Here is a 17,241-nt window from a genome sequence, read left to right as displayed (position 1 = left end):
AGTGAAAACAAATGACCTCCAAGATCTGTACGCTGTACTGAAGGAGCATTCTGTGTTTTCTACACCAAAACCACAGAGTGGAGGTAAAGAGATTAGAGAGCGTCTCAAATATATATTTCAAGCCATGAAGAACATCTCGCTCATGGAAATTAATTCAGCCTTGCAGAAAATTCATTTTGTTTGACAAATGGTCTCTATCTTTGGAAGATTTGGTTGTATAAAGGTTCTGGACACTCATCCTACCATCTTAACCACATCCAGTGTCTTGCCTAAACGTATTACAGATTTGGAAATAGCTAATGTAACACTTTCTCATCTTTTTCGTGTAACACTAAATTTCTGGTTTTAAATTGATTTGGGTGGAAGGGAGGGCGATATTTTCTTGGGCTGTAGAAGGCTTAAACATCTCTCTTTGGAAAGTGTTGATGTATAGAAAACCTCATGAGAGATGTAGCTCTTGTACAATTTTTAGCATAAGAGATTTGGAAAACTTCATCAGTACTACTCAACTTACTTAACCTGATCTTAAAGGCAAAGCAAAGTGGAAGATTAAGAAAACTGTCATTATCTGGGCTGTCCAATAGAACTTTCTGCAAAGGTGGAAATGTCCTGTTCTGTGCCGTCTAATATGTTGCCACTAGCCTAGCTATTCAAGCAGCTGCTGAGCACTTGAAATGTGGCTGGTGCAAAGAGGAACTAAATTTTTAATTTCATTCTATTTCCTCTTAGTTATTCTACATTTAAATAGCCACATGTGGCAAGTGGCTCCCGTATTAGACAATAAAAGTCTGTATATTTCAGGTCAAAAACGTCTTAAAATCTGAATTCAGTTGGAAGGTATATTTATGTGGATTATTTTTATCTGAGTCAGCAATGTGTGGTCCACATGGAGACTAACACTTCCATATTAAAGCAAAACCAGATGAAGGGTGGATGTCCAGCGTTACCCAGGTACTACCAGTGCTGGCCTGGAGCTGGAACTAAGGTAACCATCTAGTCTCTCGGCTTCATCACCAATTCTACACTGACCTTTAAGAATATAATGCTTTCTTTTCCCATTTATAAAATGGGTGCACTTGGAATCTGCCACAGGGATATTCACAAACGATGATTAAACGTATACTGGGCTTGTCAAAGAAAGGTGTGGACTTTTCCTGTAGATCTTTTCATTGAAAATGACCTCAGCCAAAGGGAATCCTCTGCAGCATGGTGATTTCAGTTTCCTCATTTGTAGAATACTGGCATTGTGCTCAATTGTTTTCAAGGTCGTTTTCAGCTCTAATGCTTTGTCCTGCTGTGAATATATGATTTCCTATTACAGAGGATTCCATGCTATTAACAGAGACTTGGCTTTTCTAGTTCCAAGATCCTTATAATTCCTTGTAGGTAGATTTCTCCTTAAGTATAAATGTGAGCAAAGCAACTTACTTAGCAAGCCAGTAGCTAGAGTGGTGACTTTGAACCCGTTTCCCTCCGGTGAGTGTTCCCTGGGCTTGCGTTGTTTTGCAGTGTTCTCAGTCACTGAGACCCATGTGCTTGACATGTCCAAGACGTGGAGCAATGTCTTGCCTTCCTTCGTGGCCCTCACCCGTGGACAATCAAACATATGACATGGTCTACTGGCTGCGGCTTTGGAATGCCCATGAGGAATAAACACCCAGTCCTTCTCTGGGGAGATCGGACCTCCTTCCTAAGTCCTCTCTAATGAGCAGAGCTTTGGTGGCTTTTGCTTTGGAAGTCTTCAGTTGGACATCACTGGGAAGGTCCATCCTACGTCTATCACTGAATCAGTGGCACGCATTTCTGAGTTGAATTGCTTAAAAGCAAGAATGGACAGATGCCACAGAGAAAATAGGGCAAAGCTCCCCGCAGTCTGACTCTCCATGATGGTTTCAGGACTGATGAACCACTGTGGTCCTGCTTCTCGCTCACACTTGCCCACCAGAAAGGAGAAAATATGGATCAACCCGCAGGCCCCTGTGAATGCCCAATTCGAGTCTTTGATCACCTCATGCTGATTACGTGTACAATCCGTCATTAGTCTGATATTTCTAGGGCTTATGCATTTTCAGAAAAATCTCTCTGCAGTTTGAAATCTTCCACCTTTGTTCTTTTCAGATTGCATCTGGAAGAAGGGGAGGAAGTGTGTGTAGAATACGATTCTGTGACCATGACAATTCCGTTAGTCCTGGTACCTCGTGGCGAGCATCAAAGTGTGGGTTTCTATTGTTTGCTGTCAGCTCCTTGAGGGCAGACACTCTGCCAGTTTGCCTGTGACACCTTAGCACCTAGCACATATTTGTGTGTTCATTGAGCACCTTCTGTGTGCCAGGTGCTGGGATACAGTGGTTAAAAAAAAAAAAAAAAAAAAAAAAAAAAAGACAGGCAAGGCTTTTGCTGTGACAGAAATTGTAGTCAAAGAGGGGAAAGAGATATTGAGCCAGTTATAAGTGCGAAGAGCTCGGTGAAAAAGGAAATAGAAGATGCTTCAGGAGAGTATACTATGGGGACCTAACCTAGTGTCAGAGGTCTAAGGCTTCCCCAAGGAAGTGACATTTGGGCTGAACCCCGAGTGACAAGCAGGAGTAGGCATGAAGGAGAGCAGGCCTTCGAGAAGTGTTTGCTGAATGAGTGAGTGAATGAAATGCTGCTTTCCTACAGCTCTGCTAAATGGAGTGTCACAAACCTGTGACTCTGACTTTAGTCCCTCTAGGCATTGTCTGTGGGCCCCTAAGCCATTTTCTTCAGTGAAGGCAAGTAAAGTGGAATAATGAACATCGTGAGAGGACAGTAACTTTCAAAGTTTCAAAGACGTGATCAGACTAGTGTTTGAGCACACAGAGTACCTTTGTATCGGTTGGCACGCTTTGAATATGCAGTGCATCCAGAAATGTCAAGGGCAAGAAGAGTCCAGAAGGCTTACTTCCATCTTTGAAGACTTCAGCAGCGTTTGGGATGGACCTGTTCTCAGCGTGGTGGACCTCCTCACTGGCAGAGTGAGGCAGCTCTTTGGCACACAGAGCTCTGGAAGCCATGCTTGCTGGCTTTGGTATGGCTGCTCTCTGCCCTTCAGCAGGTCCTGGACCTCCTCATGCTTTGGTTTCCTCAACTGCAGAGCAGGGAGATTCTGCCAATGATAATTTTACCTCAAAGCCATGTTGTAATAAAGATGGCCGTAAATGCATTTTGCAAGATCAAAAAAAGAACTAAAAAAAAAAAAAAAAAAAACGCCTACTGAAGAGGCATGCTCTCTATACGTGGTGTTTGCTAGAATTTCAGAGAAAGCTGTCTGATCTAAGACGTTATAGAAGACAAGAACTGGGACTGGCCTTCAAGATCTTTCCTGGAGTGGCTGTGTCCTTCACCTTATTATTACTTGGAAACAATTTTCACAGGAGATATCAGTAATGTCAATAATAGTATTATTATTAATATCATTATTAATATTATTTATTGAGTAGTTACAGATGAACCAGACACTGTCCTGAGCACTTCAGGGCATGTTAGCACTTCGTTTCCACCACAGCCCGTGGGATACATCTATCATTAGACTTTACCAGTGAGAGGAACCCAGGCACAGAAAACTCAAGTTTCTCATCAAAAGTTATGCAGCTCGTAGGATCTGTCTGATCCCAGAGACTTTATTCCCTACATATGTGAAATATTTTGAACTTTTCAGAATAAGAGCTCAGGGTTGCTAAGTGACTAAACATATACAATTAATTATTCCTGCCCCGGAAGACAAGCGTGTTAACATTAGCAGTTGTTTTTACAATTCCTTTGGCCTTCTGGTGTTCCACATGCCTCTTCCTAACTGTACGGGCAGACCTCCGAGGTGTCGCGGGTTCGGTTCCAGGCCACAACAATAGAGCGAGTATCACGGTAAAGCAAGTCACAAAATATTTCGATTTCCCAGTGTGTAGAAAAGTTACGTTTACACTATACTGGAGTCTATTAAGTGTATAGCACTGTGTCTGAGGACCTTCGTTAGAAAATACTTTATTGCTAAAAAATGCTAGCCAGGATCTGAGCCTGCAACAAGTTGTAGAAGAAACATTGAAGATCACTGATCAGAGGTCCCCATAACAAATAGGACAATAATGAAAAAGTTTGAAATATTGCAAGAATTGCCAATGTGACACAGAGACACAAAGTGAGCAAATGGTGTAGGGAAAATGGCACTGACAGATGTGCTTGATGCAGGGTTGCCACAAACCTTCAATTTGTAAAAAAATGCAGTATCTACGAAGGGCAATAAACAAGGTGTGCCTGTATTGCTCTCCTGTTGTTTAAAGCGGAAAAAAAAAAAAAATCTTTTTCAGACTTGTCCAAATACAAATGAATTGCATTAAAACCAGTGAAAGCCAGCCGTGAAGGACCAAAGTTGAGGTGTCAATCACGTTTGATGAGAACAGATTGCGTAAAAGGAGAGAGAACGGGAGGATCTAGGCTACATTTTATTACCAAGACCTTAAACCATTTTTAAGGGTCTTTTTATTACCTCCTCTATCCCCCATCCCACCGCGTTTAGTTGGATGCTCCAGGGAGAAGACAACATTTCTACCTTCTTGAAATGGAAACAATAGACTTTGCCTGTGCTACTTTTATTTCCCCACTGGGGAATCTGAGCGATGACCTGATTGAATTCCACCCGTAAAGGTCAGGCTTTGAATTCAAGGCAGAGGAAAAAGTGAAGAAAACATTTTGCAATGATACCCCCCGGGTTCCGAGCATGAAGGGGCCTTTGCTCACTGCCCTGTGGTCTGCTGATAAGGATAACGTGGATGACAAGTGGAACATTTCCAGGACAAAGGAAATTCCCTGTTTCATTGTTCAAAGGAAGCCCCCGTCCACTCGGGAGAGCAAGGTTTGGGGCACATGTCGGCGGGCAGGAGAGGCAGAGACAAACCAGGGGTGCAGTGAGATCAGGGAGCTGCCCAGCTCCTCGTGAGCTGGCTGCTCCCGAATTTCATCTGGGGAGCCCTGACGGGGTGGGAAGTCAAGAAGGGGTCACTGCAGTTTATGGCATTCATCGCAGTCCGGAGCCAGACTGTTAGTGATGGGGGCGCACGGGCTGGGAGGGTTAAAAGCCTGAATCGTACAATGTGGCCCATTGAGGAATTGCAGGAAAAGCACCAGGAGATTTAGAGAAGTTGATCTGGTTTTGAGTTTAAATTCTGGACCTCCGTCTCTCCCCACCCCCTCCAAACCAAAATGTCAGCAAAGGGCCTGGTTTCCCTTTATGGAGTGCAGAATAAACAGATCTACGGCGGCAGGAGAGGGGCCCAGTTCCCCAGCCCGTAATGCCAGAGCTGGGGGTGGAGGGCTGTGGGGAAAAGCAGTTATTCTTCTGTCTGGTTAGTATTTGGCATTGACTTTCATTTTCTCCAACCTCTGTTTTCTAGAAGCTTGCCTGTACGGGAAGTACAGGAATAAAAGAGAAGCTGATCTGAGGGGGTTTTCTTGCCAGACTTCAAAGGAGGTAGACTTTTGGGTTTTGATAGTTTGGGGAGGCATTTGCAAAATGAACACCGCTTTGGGGAATTGAACCCAGAGACCAAGGTCTCAGCCACTGGCACGTCGGAGCGCACGCCTCTTTCCCTGGTGGATCGCGGTGCTCTCTCCTCCCCGCCGTCCTCTCCCAGCCCCGGGAGTGCGCCGAGCCCCGACATGGTGTGGTCGGCTGTGGTTAGCCTGGCCGCAGGACTCTGCATTCCTTCTGGGCTTTGCTTGGTTTGGGTGGGTGTGACCACGAGTTTACTCTGGAGAAAACTGAGACAAAGGTCTAAATTGGGTAGGATCTCGAATCTAATGACTTGTTTACAGATCCTGTACTTTTTCCAGGGCAGGGAGGAGGAAGAGGAAAGGGCAAGCTGGTCACTGCAGGCACATTGTTGTTTTTGATTCTAAGGAGGTGGGATCGTTTCAGAAAGCAGCAGGGCATCTCCGGGCAGCCAGTGGGCAGAGTGGCACTCTGTGTAATTTTCCAAGGTGGGGAGGAAGCAGCAGCGGCCGCGGCCTCTGCCCACCAGCCTGACTTCCGGGGCACAAACTGCTCTGGGGAGAGCGCCCGCCCCTGCCACATGAAAGGCCCTGTGTCCTCCTTCCCGCAGCTTCCAGGGATGGGGAAGCCTACCTTCCTCATCCTGCTTCAGGTGCACCCAGGCCAGGGTACCCGGCGAAGGATGTGCACCTGCTATGTGGCCAGGGAAACAGAGCAGGACCTGTGTAAGGAGAGAGGCGATGCCCACAAGGCCCTCTCTAGTAGATAAGCAGGCTTATTAAGGTTGTGCTCTAAGGCGGCATTTATTTAATGATTGCTAAGCGTAGGAAATTCCTCCCCCTAAAAAGTGCACTGCAGATTTGAGGCCTTCTTCTTCCAGATTCTGGCAGTTCTTCTGGAGCACAGAAGGGCTGCTTCCAAGACACTTAGGCCCCCAGGGTTTACCCCAAAGGGTGGGGTTGGACCGCAGGGCAGGCAGGAAGGGCCCGCGCCCACGTGTGCCCTGGGGACTTTATTGGGCCCACACCCACCCACGAGGTGGATATTGCACTTAGCATTTTATGAGGAGGAAGCTGAGGCCCAGAGAGGTTCAGTGATTCACTCAAGGCCACACAGCGGCTACATTTGCTACGCTGCCCCTCCTCTGCACCCAGTTTGCACAGATTCACAAGGCGAGGCAGGGACCCACGTGTGCCTGAGCTCCTCAAACTGAAAATGGGGTGAAGTGGGTGGCTGTAAGGTGCGGTCTGCCCCTCTCCTGGCCTGTTTCAGTTGGGTGTGGCTGATTCAAAGTTGCACTTCAAGAGAGTGTGCGCCAGTCCGTGAGCAGAGGAGGCCAGACCACACGGCACTGAGGATTCTCGCTTTGCAGAAGTCCTCCAGATGTTGCCCTGGGGGGCATCTGAAGTGACGCGGGGGTGCTGAGGGTAGGTGTCCCTGGGAGCCTCTGAACCCTCCAGCAGGGAAGTCTCAGAGATACTGGCGTCCCCAGGAGACTCTGGAATGGAAGGGGACCCCAGTGAAAAATAGCATCGGCTGTAGTAACCACCCATTATATAAATACTATAACAGCTAATGTTCCCTTTGTCCTCTGTCACTTAAAAACCCTGTGATGCTGTTCACTCATTCGAATGCTGAGAGGTGGCCAGGGCAGCTAGTATAGCTGGAAAGAGAGGCAGCCTGAAGCCCTCGACCCGGGTTCTAATCCCAGCTCCTGCCGTCGACTAGTTGGGATACAGAAATGATTCTCCCCACCTTCTGAAGCTTCCCCAAAGCTGGTGACCCAGGCCCGCTGCTGAGCCCACCGCCTTCCCGTCCTCTCCCAGCCCGGCTGGGGTCTGACCCATGGCGAGGCCAGGTCCAGGTCTGCGGGAAGGGGTAGGTGGCAGGATTCCTTTCCACTTGTTTCCTGCACCTGGAAACAAGCACAGAGGCCATTATTTGGATGACTTATTGTTTGGAGCTTTTGTTTGTTTTGGTTTGGCTTTTTAAAAAATGTACAGAAAGAAACGTGCAGATTTTTCAAATTTCAGTTGTTCCCCTCTACTGCCTGCCCCAGCTCACCACCTTGCAACTGGCCGATCTCTGGATCAATCTTAGTTAATAGCCACAGACTGTGTTATTTATCTGTACCCCCCGTAGGTGGAGAGTCAGTGAAATGGGAGAAGCGGCAGAGCAGCTGAAGTTGGACTCAGTGGAAAATCCGGCAGTGCAGATGTGGATCCGAATTGGGCTGAAAAATCTCATGAGATCAGGCTTTCTTGGACTTCCTGCTTCTAACCCAAGCAGTGTGTTCAACATAAACGAACTTTCGGTATTTTGAAACTTCCGTTTCTGATCTCAGAACCTGGAAGTAAAGAGCTGTTGTGAACATTTCCACAAATTTTATCATGGTTATTCTGGAGGCCAAGTCCAACCCAGTAATCATGGAGCTTTCGGGCTCACTAGGACCACAGCAGCCTGCCAGGATGGCGATAGAGGAGGGGGAAAGGCGCTCTGCTGAAGGGTCCGGGATTGGGAGACACAGGGCTGTGTTCAGCTTCTAGCCCTGCCACTTCCGGCCGTGTGACTTAACCTCTTAGACACTTAGTTTCCTCACCAGTTAGATGAAGAAAATATACCATTTCATAATGTTGTGAGGACAAAATTGTGTGTGTGTGCGTGCGTGCGTGCAAACCTGCACGCTCAAGCTCTCTCCTCTTTGCTCACATGTTTGTGTATGATGTGTGCATATATGGCTGTATGGTACATACATGTCTACGTGTACATGTATACCAAATAGAGGTGTGTGTGCCTGCGTGTCTATGTATTATTCATTTATACCTTGAATAAGTTCCCCCAGGGGTCTAAGGCAGCCAGTGTCTGATGGATGTGGCATTTGGAGGTCGCTGAGGTCTCCCTAATTCACTGTCCAGTGGCCCTCCACACCCAGGCACTGAGGGCTCTGGATGCAAAATGGATGAGAGCTCTGAGGGCCTGGAAAGATCTCAGGCAGTTTGGAGTAACAAGTGAGACTTACTCTGGACTTTGGAAGCTGAGTTAGGTTCATCACATTTGCGTTTGCTTCTAGGGCCTCTTGTTTCCCGGAACAAGCTAGCAGGATTGCCAGGCAGGCAGGTGCAGTAGGAAAGCAAGGTGCTGTCGGAGCCCTGCCCAGGCATTGGCTGGAAGGAGCAGAGCTGGGTAGGGGTGAGAAAGGAGGGGAGAGCGAGAGGGAGTCAGGGACAGGAAGGTAAAGGGCATTAAATCCACCCAACGCTGACCAATCAGCTGCCTTAGCAAAAGCCTATGCTGCATAGGCTGCTACTTCTTTCCTTCTCTGTTTTTTGGCTTAAATTTTTCTTTCACTCATTAAATGTATTGCTTATTCTTACGTATTTTTTAAAACAATAATTTCCAAAGCAATACGTCATCTTTGTATAAAATTTAGAAAATACAGAAAAATCACAATAGAAAAATACCAAAGCGCGCCCAACAGTCTAACAACCCAGAAAACAACCTATTAATATTTGGTGCATTCCCTTCCAGTCGTTTTAATACAAATATATAGACATACATGTCTTGTTTTTATATAACCAGAGTCGTATTGTTTTGTAGTCTGCTTTTATTCTCTTCGTATTAAATTATGGCCATTTTCCTATATCATTAGGTATTATTGTAGATCGCTATGTCTAATGGATGTACGGTTAAACCACGCATGAATGTTAAGTGCTGGGCTTTTGGATAGTGTGTGTCATCTTGCTGCTCCCCAACTTCTGGACCTGGGATGGCATTTTGTAACAGGGCTAGACGTCTTTCTTTTCATTTTAGTAAAATCTTCTTGATGGGCTTTAGAAATGAGCCCACGTGAAATGCTGAAAATGGGATGTTAAAGCAGCCACAGGATCCCCCTTGAGTCAGAAAATAGGGCCTGGGCTCAGCTCATTGCGTAGCCCAGATGGAAGCTGGCCCAGCCCAGGGCCCGAGCTGATAGCGCCAGGACACCCACAGCTCTGAGTTTCCTGCTACCATGAGGCCTCTTTTTTGCATAGGCTGTTTGACTTACACATACGTGGAAAGCAGCCACTAATAATAGAAGAGCTGCCTCTTTTCTTCCATCGTCAGGCCCCGCCGTGACTGCTCAGCGACTCCGCGTCTGGGGCAGCTGTCTGCCACACCTCTGCCCTCCCAGCAGTAGGGTCAGCCGGGCTGCTTGTCAGAAAGAGGCCAGGCCCTCCCCGCCCGCTCCATGTGTGCTGGAGGTTGGGAAGGTAGCTTTCTGAGGGCTCTTTGTCTAGTGAGGGAGCGGGACCTCTCTGCAACAGGAGCCCCTCTGGCCACCCCCCTGCCTGTCCCCCTCCACCCAGCCAATGATCGTTCTCCTCCAGCCCCTACAAACCTGAGCTCACTCGGCCAGCCTTGAGAAGCTTGAACCTTCCGGCAGCTTCCGGAGAATCTGTCCTCCCCAGCTGGGTGCCAGGAGGTGTGTGAGGGAGAATTTTCTGGGAGTACCAGCAGCTATGCCACTTCACCCAAGCATGATGCCTTGCAGAGCTGGGCCAGCCGAGCCCTTCCTCAGATCCTGGACTCAGCTGGTGCTGCTTTGTCCATCATTCATTCATTCCACCAATAAGTATTTAGTGCCTCCTGTTGCAGGTACTGTGCTGACAGTATCGACAGGATGGAGGATGAAAGAGGCCAGACCCCTGCTCTCATGGAAGACACAAAGAATATAAAGGGAAGCGACTAGAGTTGACGAGTTTATGGTGGGGCTCTCAGGGGAGACACCTGCCAAGTGACGAAAGACCCTTGATACCCCTCTGTCTTAGGTTTCACACTGGGACCCTGCCCTTAGCCGCCTCCGCAGCCTCTCGTGAGCACACAGCTCTTCCAGCCGCTGAGCTGCAGAGAGACCATCTCTTTGTGCGAGATCAGTTATGGGCAGGAGGAGAGCCCGCCTTGGCTCAAGCGCACAGCCCCACAGACCCTTGTGGTCAGGGAGTTCCTAAATGAACTCGAACTTTGGGGGCTGGGATCTGTTTACTCTTGGCACACTGGGATTTCCTGTTTCTAAGAAAATGGGCTTAGATGCTCAGCTGCATTAACCAAACAACATGTTGACGCAAATGAATCTGAAGCTTGCCAGCTCCAGACTCTCTAGAAGGTCGGACTTGGGAATGAGGCATTCGGGTGACTTTCCAAACCCTGAGTTCCAAACCAGATGACTCAGGCTAGGTATCTACTGGGGAGACCTCCTTTCCTACCCTTCCAGACTGAACTCCCCCCAAGTGACCTTAAAGTCAGAGACTCCCTGGTCATCTTGAGGCAGGGATGGGGTGCGGGGACCTTGCCCCTGTCCACTGCTGGCCCTAGATGCAGGCATCCCAGTAGCTGTGCTGGGCGGCTCTGAACGATCCATCCCCTAAAGTCTCCATCCCCAGTATCCCATCTGCCTGAAATGATCACCATGAGCTGATTCCTTTGAGCCTCAGGAAGCTCATGTCAAAATGCAACTTACTCACTGACATGACTGTCTGAGCTGATCTTAGCAAGGTCCTTTGACTACGGCAAACCTGGCAAATTTTGACTGGGTGTGGAGAGGGAGAGAACAGGAGACGTTGTCCAGGGATGCTTTTCAGAGAGGCCCAAGCCAGAGAAGGGAGCACAGGAAGGGGGTGTTCAGACAACGAACAGAACAGGCTGGAGACACCACTGTGGTTGAGTGTAGACTCCAGAAAAACCACCTGACCTACTTGGCTACAGGTGGCCCTCACATGGGGCATTCCCTCTCATACCTGTGGCCCCGGGGTCCCAGCACACTCTGCAGGGCCGTACCAGATCAAGCTCCAGGGAGAACAGCTCTCTCTGCTGGGGAAGATTCTACAATGTTTATCAGTATTTGAACCAAGGGACTAAGTAATATGGCTTCCACAGGAAAGCACAACTATGTGAGTCAAAAGCGTGCCAGTTATTGGAGATTTTTTCCACCGCAGGACTTACGAGTCATTGAGATGTTGCTGATTACTATTGCCTGACGAGGGGCTAGTCGGACCAGGTAAAGTTCCCTTGGGAAAACCCACAGTCTGAGGAAGGTGAATGTCAACAGTGGAGGAGCATATACTGCAGTCGCTCATTTTGTACGCTGATCGTGTATCAAGTATTGTGAAGTGTGGTGGCGGGACTCTCCAAAGAATCGGGAGAAAAGACATATCCATTGACGACTGCATGCAAGTCCAAAATAACAGTGGAACAGTGAAAGGGAACAGAGGAGCAAGTGAGGGATCAGGCAGTATAAGCGGATAAGCCAAAAAAGATCAGAAGAAAAGGAAAGTCCCTGTGGGTTTGGACTAGTGTGGGAGGGCTTCCTGGAGGAGGTGTGTTGTGATCCAGAAAAGCTCATCTTCATGGGAGTCTATACCATTGGGTAATAAAGGGCCAGAATCAACATCTTTACAGACTTTGGCGGCCCGTGAGCAGTGGTGAGCAGCAATGGCTGTGGATCATTCTGTGGAGCTTGTGCACAAGGATAGAGGCGTTTCAGAAGTGGAAATAAAAGAATTGTGTTCCTGCTGCCATCTGTGTGCTGAGCGCCAGGAGGTGGCCACATGTGGGAAAGAGAAGGAAGGAAGGAGAACAGGTGCAGGAAGACCCTGCTGGGGTTTCCAAGGAATAGATGGATGGAACCCATTCTTTCTTTCATTAATTTAACCGTCAAACATTTATTCAGCATCTGCTATTTCCAAGCACCTTGCAGCATTGAGAATGCAATGATGCATAAGTCGTGGTCCTTATCTTTGATGAATTCAGAGTCTCCTGATGGACGCAGGCGGACCTGAATACTCACTCTAAAGAAGGGCAAGTGCTTTCACAATACTATGTACTAAATGTCACAAGAGACCAACTGAAGAAACCACCAACTCTGCTGGAAAGAGCTGGGCTTCGCAGAGGGCAGCTCACGATGGAGTTGGTTTTCAAGTGACTTGGAATTTACCTGGCAGGGTATTCCAGGGAGAGGGAACAAGAACGGAGGAAAGAATGCCAGTAAGAGCGCCACAGGCATGGCGCAGCTGGCGGGGAAGCTGGAACATAGCTAGGGCCTGACCCTAAAAAACTGTAACTTTTATATCAGGCTCTAGAGAGTTTGGATTTTATGTTGTAGACAACAAGAACATCGGTACATGTTTTTGTAAGAGAGTATGACCAGCAATATTCTATTCAATTCTGTGAAATAAGCATTTATAGAGCGCCTACTACACTCACTCACTGTGCTGGATAGCTTTACGGGTCACTCAGAGAAAACATATTCCCAGCCTTCAAGGGACCCCCAATAATTGTGGAGAGGAGCGATGGAGAGGGTGAGGAGAAATGAGCACAGATAACTTAGATGCAAGATTGTTCCACAGGGGACACAGGTTTACGGAGGCAGAGATTCCCAGCAGCCCCATCTGTCCCTGCCTGATCAGGCCTGATTTCGAGGCCCAACCATTTCCCATTTCCTTTCCTTAGTAATAGCCCCAGGATTCTCCCTCTTCCCTCCGGCATAAGTGCTTTTATCAGCCCCCCAGAGAACTGTGGGGTTCAGGTCGGACTGCCAGCAAATAGGGGACTCCCCAAAGCCCCCCCCCAGAATAAGCCTGACAGTTCCCTGCCCTGACTGGCCTCCACGCCCAGCCCAGGGCCATGACTTGAGGCTGGGACTCTAGGCGTTCGGTTTAGATAAAACTATAATTAGCTGCCACAAACACCGTGAATGTGAGAGGGGGAGGGGGAGACCTGTATGTGAATAGCTGTTTCTGGATTCGTTTATTTCTGGCTCTCCTTCTTGCCTGGAGTCTGTGTTCAGCTAAATCCTTCTGTTTGCATATGCAAAGGCACCCACTAGGTGGGCCTGGACAGCATCCCTGAATTGGACTGGGAAACTCAATCAGGGTCTTCCTGTGTCTCCCGCCTCCTCCCCCTTCTCACCCCAGCCCGCACACCTTGCTGTCCCTACATGCATGCACCTTTGAGCAGAGCCAGGGAGCTGGCAGGTCCCCTTCAGATCATAACCGAAAGTCTTGGCCTGTCACAACTCACCTGTGACCACAGGCAGCCAGGGGCAGGGGATCCAGAGCCCACTTCCTCAAATCCACCCTGCCCACGGACCCCCTAAGAGCCTGTCCCCAACAGAAGCCTGCAGAGCTGGCCAAGCAAGGCCGAGACTGCTGCACAGACCTTGTGTGTGTAGTGCACGGTTTGTAGAAAGACAGCTTGTCCTCCCTTTCTGGATTCTCTCTCCTTTTCTTTCTTTTCTCTTCTTGCTCTCTTTTTGACTGAGTTGCCTCAGGGCTGGTGGTTTCAAAACTAGCAGCTGCAAACTTATGAAGGAAAAAACCCAAACCACAAAAACCCGTCTTGTGAAAACTGTGTGTGCCAGTCTAAAAGCGGCAGGCCGTGCGGGAGGAGAACCTGCTCACGTGTCAGTAGCACGGAGCGTGAAGATCACGGCTGGGTCTTCCCAGTGGCAGGAATTGTAACGTGTCCAGGGCCCGGGGGGAGTCAGGGACAAGGCAGGAGAGGCCTCTGGAGGAGGGCAGAGTCCTAACCGGCCAGGGAGGCTCTCAGGAACGGCTGTCTGCCTTGGATGAACTGTCTGAAACAGTCCGGCTTCCCAAATGCAAATCAGACCAGCTGTTGCCACCACGTTACTGGCGCCTTCCTCCAGAAGACCCGAGGCCCGGCTTCTACCCTAAGTCCACTCGGAAGCTTCTGAAGCACCTGTACATGTGTCCCAAGGCCTGTCTCCGTCCCATCATCCCCAGCTAACACCCACTCACACTCACCTATGTGTTCACACCTTTTGGAACACCCTGATTAAACAGAAAGGTACCTCCCCAAACCCAGCCCCAAACTCCTACTCTAGTTGCTAGTTTCAACCTACCACTCAAGGTAAAGGAGTAGGAAGGACCTGACAGGAAAATCCTAAGACCGTTTCAGAGACAATCAAGTCCTTTTCTGGCCCACGATTGGAAGAAGAAGTCCTCAGAAGTTTCATTGAATGTTTAGCCTGGACAGGAGAGTTCCTGAGTGACATTGACTGACCTGGGCTACTTCTCCTGACCTCCTGCCCAGACTCCACACCAGTATCATCTTTGGCCAGAATAAAGGGGCTGCTCGCATCCTTTGGCCAGATCACTGGGAGATGTGCTACGGACGGCAAGAGCGGGCCATCCGTAGACCCACAGACAGAGACCACCGAGGCCAACCCCGAGAGGCCCCCAAGGACCACACTCATTGCCAGGCCCTGTGGGAAAGGACGAAAGAGAGGGGGCAAGGCACCGCTCCGTGCAGAAGAGCCGGGTGGACTCCAGCTGTGAAAACAAGGCCAGAGAAATCCAGGGTAAGTGTGAGTATCGGTATTTGAGGAGAAGCGAAGTTGGTGAAGTGATCAACACTGGGTGGGGTGAATGACAGAAGGCTTCAAGGAGGAAGTAGGTTCTGAGCAGAGGTTGAAGGAGGGGAGGGACAACGGCCCGGGTAGAGGAGGGGGAAGAGGAAGTGTGTCCTGTGGGGGGAGGGGCTGGTTTGGGAAGGGCGAACGCTGCTTGCCTGGTGGCCCTGGGAGCTGGGCCACGCTTGGTGGTTCCACCTAGAGTTAATATCATTTGGGTATATTTTCAAGGCAGGAAGAATGATTTATTAGCAATAGTCCTGCGATGTAGCAGCAAGAACGTAGACTTCGGAAGGAGCACATTTTAGCATCAGACATCTGAGTTCCCATCTTAGCTCTGCCATTGATAAGCCGGGGAACCGCCCAAGCCTCACCTTCCCGAACTATAAAATGAGGGAATTATTTCATAAGGCTATGGTGAGGATGAGATTCGATGAAATAACTTACAAAAAGTGCTTGGTTCTGTACCTGGCAAAGAGCAGCTCCTAAGTCAATAGTGACCGGTCGTATCGATTTTATAGCTCACAGATTAGAAAGGCAGCCACAGAAAACTGCTTGAAGTCCCCGAGGGAGGGAGTGTAAGCAATTGGACTCTTGCTCATCTCAGCAGGTCAGCCCTGTGTCAACCTTTCGGTGGGTGAAGTCAGCCAAGATTTGAGTCAATCTGAGTGCTGGGTCCACAGCAGTGATTGTGAACAGGGCTGACACATCAGCTTCAAACGCTGGCCTGTTGCAGCCAGAGGCCCCGGGGGCAAGGGTTCAAGTCCCGTCTGATTGCGAAGCAGACGCCCCCACCCACACGTGCTGATACATGTTTAACGACCAGCTCTGCAGGGTGTGTCACCTGTTTCCATGGTGTCAACGCTCCCACCGTGGCCGCCGTCAAGCTGCCAGCAATGACACTGAACCTGGGGCTGGGAAGAGACACGCGCGGTGAGGTCTCCCGATGGGAACCTGGTCCAGCATCCATGCCTCCTCCGTCCCCATCCAGGTGCCAGGAAGGGCGCCCGTCCCCCCCCCCCCCCCCCCCCGCCCCGGGCCGGCCTGGTTTTGCTTCTTGTTTGTCAAGCAGAGGGTGAGGGGTTGAAGGGGGAGAACGGCATCCCTGCCGTCTCCTCTGTCCTCCACTGAGTAGAAGTAAAGTTTCCCTCCCAGGACCCACTTCCCCTCAGGCCACTTCCATCCTGACTAGCAAGTTCATTTTCCTCACAAGCTGAAACAAAACAAAACACAACAAGCGCTCTCTCCAGGAGGCCTTCAGCTCTGCTTTAAGAGGGGTCAGCAGGTGCAGGCCCCAGAGCCACCACCCTTGTTCTGGGAGCAAACGTCCCCCCTGCTTCGCGCTCCCTGAGCTGGAGTGGCCACCAAGGGAGCTGATGAGGACCCATGTCCTGTGCGAAGTGGCCGCAGCATCTGGCTTCGTCCCCCGTGAATTATCCGGCAGCAGCCGGCACAGGTTCCCGGGACGCCAGAGCTGCAAGTGGCTCAGGAATGGTCTTAGGGATGGTCTGTGTACCTACTTGCTGCCAGGTGAGGGGATGGACGGGGTCAACCCCCTCAGCTGGGGCGGGTCTACACCCAGACCTCCCTTTCTTGCCCGTGTTTTCCTCAACCACTTCTTCCTTCATTCCTGTGGCCCCTGCAGGTGTGAACTCCCTCAGGCAAACCTCCTCTTCCGTGTGTGTGGTCCCCGCAGGCACCCAGCACGGCCCTGGGCAGACTCGTGGATTAGCTGAGGAGCAGATCTGCTCCCGTTTGCAGTAAAGGGAGTGATAGGAGTGGTGGGAAAAGGAGCAGAATCGGGGCAGACGCCCCAGCAAATTCCGGCTTGGGATTCCTTCCTTCAGTTACCGGAAGTATCTTGTTTCCACGCCCCATATACCCCAGCGGGCATCACCAACTCTACCTGAATACCAGGTGTGCCTGCGTCACCTACACCGTGCTGAGGGATGCAACAAACCATGGAAAACTAACCACAGTCAGTTAGCCCCCTAGCTGGGGGGGTGGGCTGAGGGAAAAACCTACCACTCCCCGAACCTGTACTCCAACCCCCAGGGCCATGTCTTCTGCCTGGTGTTCTCTTATTCCTCGAGGTGACCCGCGTTGGGCTCCACGGTGATGGCAGAGCTGCCGGCGCCTGTCTCGGTCCACGAGGAGGTGGCTGGGCTCCTGTGCGAATCCTAAGGCGCTAGAGATGGGCAGCCTCGGAGTGTCACGCAGGGAGCATCTGCCTAGCGCCGGCATCTCACTCTGTGACCCCGTGTGCACGAGGACACGAAGGACGCTCGGCCAGGCTTTGCCAAGAGACCTTGTTAGGCTCCGTGTTTAA

General features: G+C 49.9%; 1 protein-coding gene across 3 annotated transcripts in view; it reads left to right on the top strand.

Moving 5' to 3' along the window:
* Positions 1-17,241, top strand: part of FLI1 (Fli-1 proto-oncogene, ETS transcription factor) — a 113,181-nt gene that overhangs the window by 17,526 nt on the left and 78,414 nt on the right. Inside the window, exon 1 of one of the 3 annotated variants that reach the window (XM_068555622.1) lies at positions 14,802-14,861. The exons of the other annotated variants lie outside the window; for them this stretch is intronic. The gene's annotated coding sequence lies outside the window, so the exon portion shown is untranslated. Of the gene's footprint in view, positions 1-14,801; positions 14,862-17,241 lie in introns of those variants that run through there. 3 annotated transcript variants of the gene reach the window in all.

This window comes from Eschrichtius robustus, chromosome 11 (genome assembly GCF_028021215.1).
Source record: "Eschrichtius robustus isolate mEscRob2 chromosome 11, mEscRob2.pri, whole genome shotgun sequence".
Classification (NCBI taxonomy): Eukaryota; Metazoa; Chordata; class Mammalia; order Artiodactyla; family Eschrichtiidae; genus Eschrichtius; species Eschrichtius robustus.
Note: the sequence above shows the minus strand (reverse complement) of the source record. Positions and strands in the feature narration are given on the sequence as shown.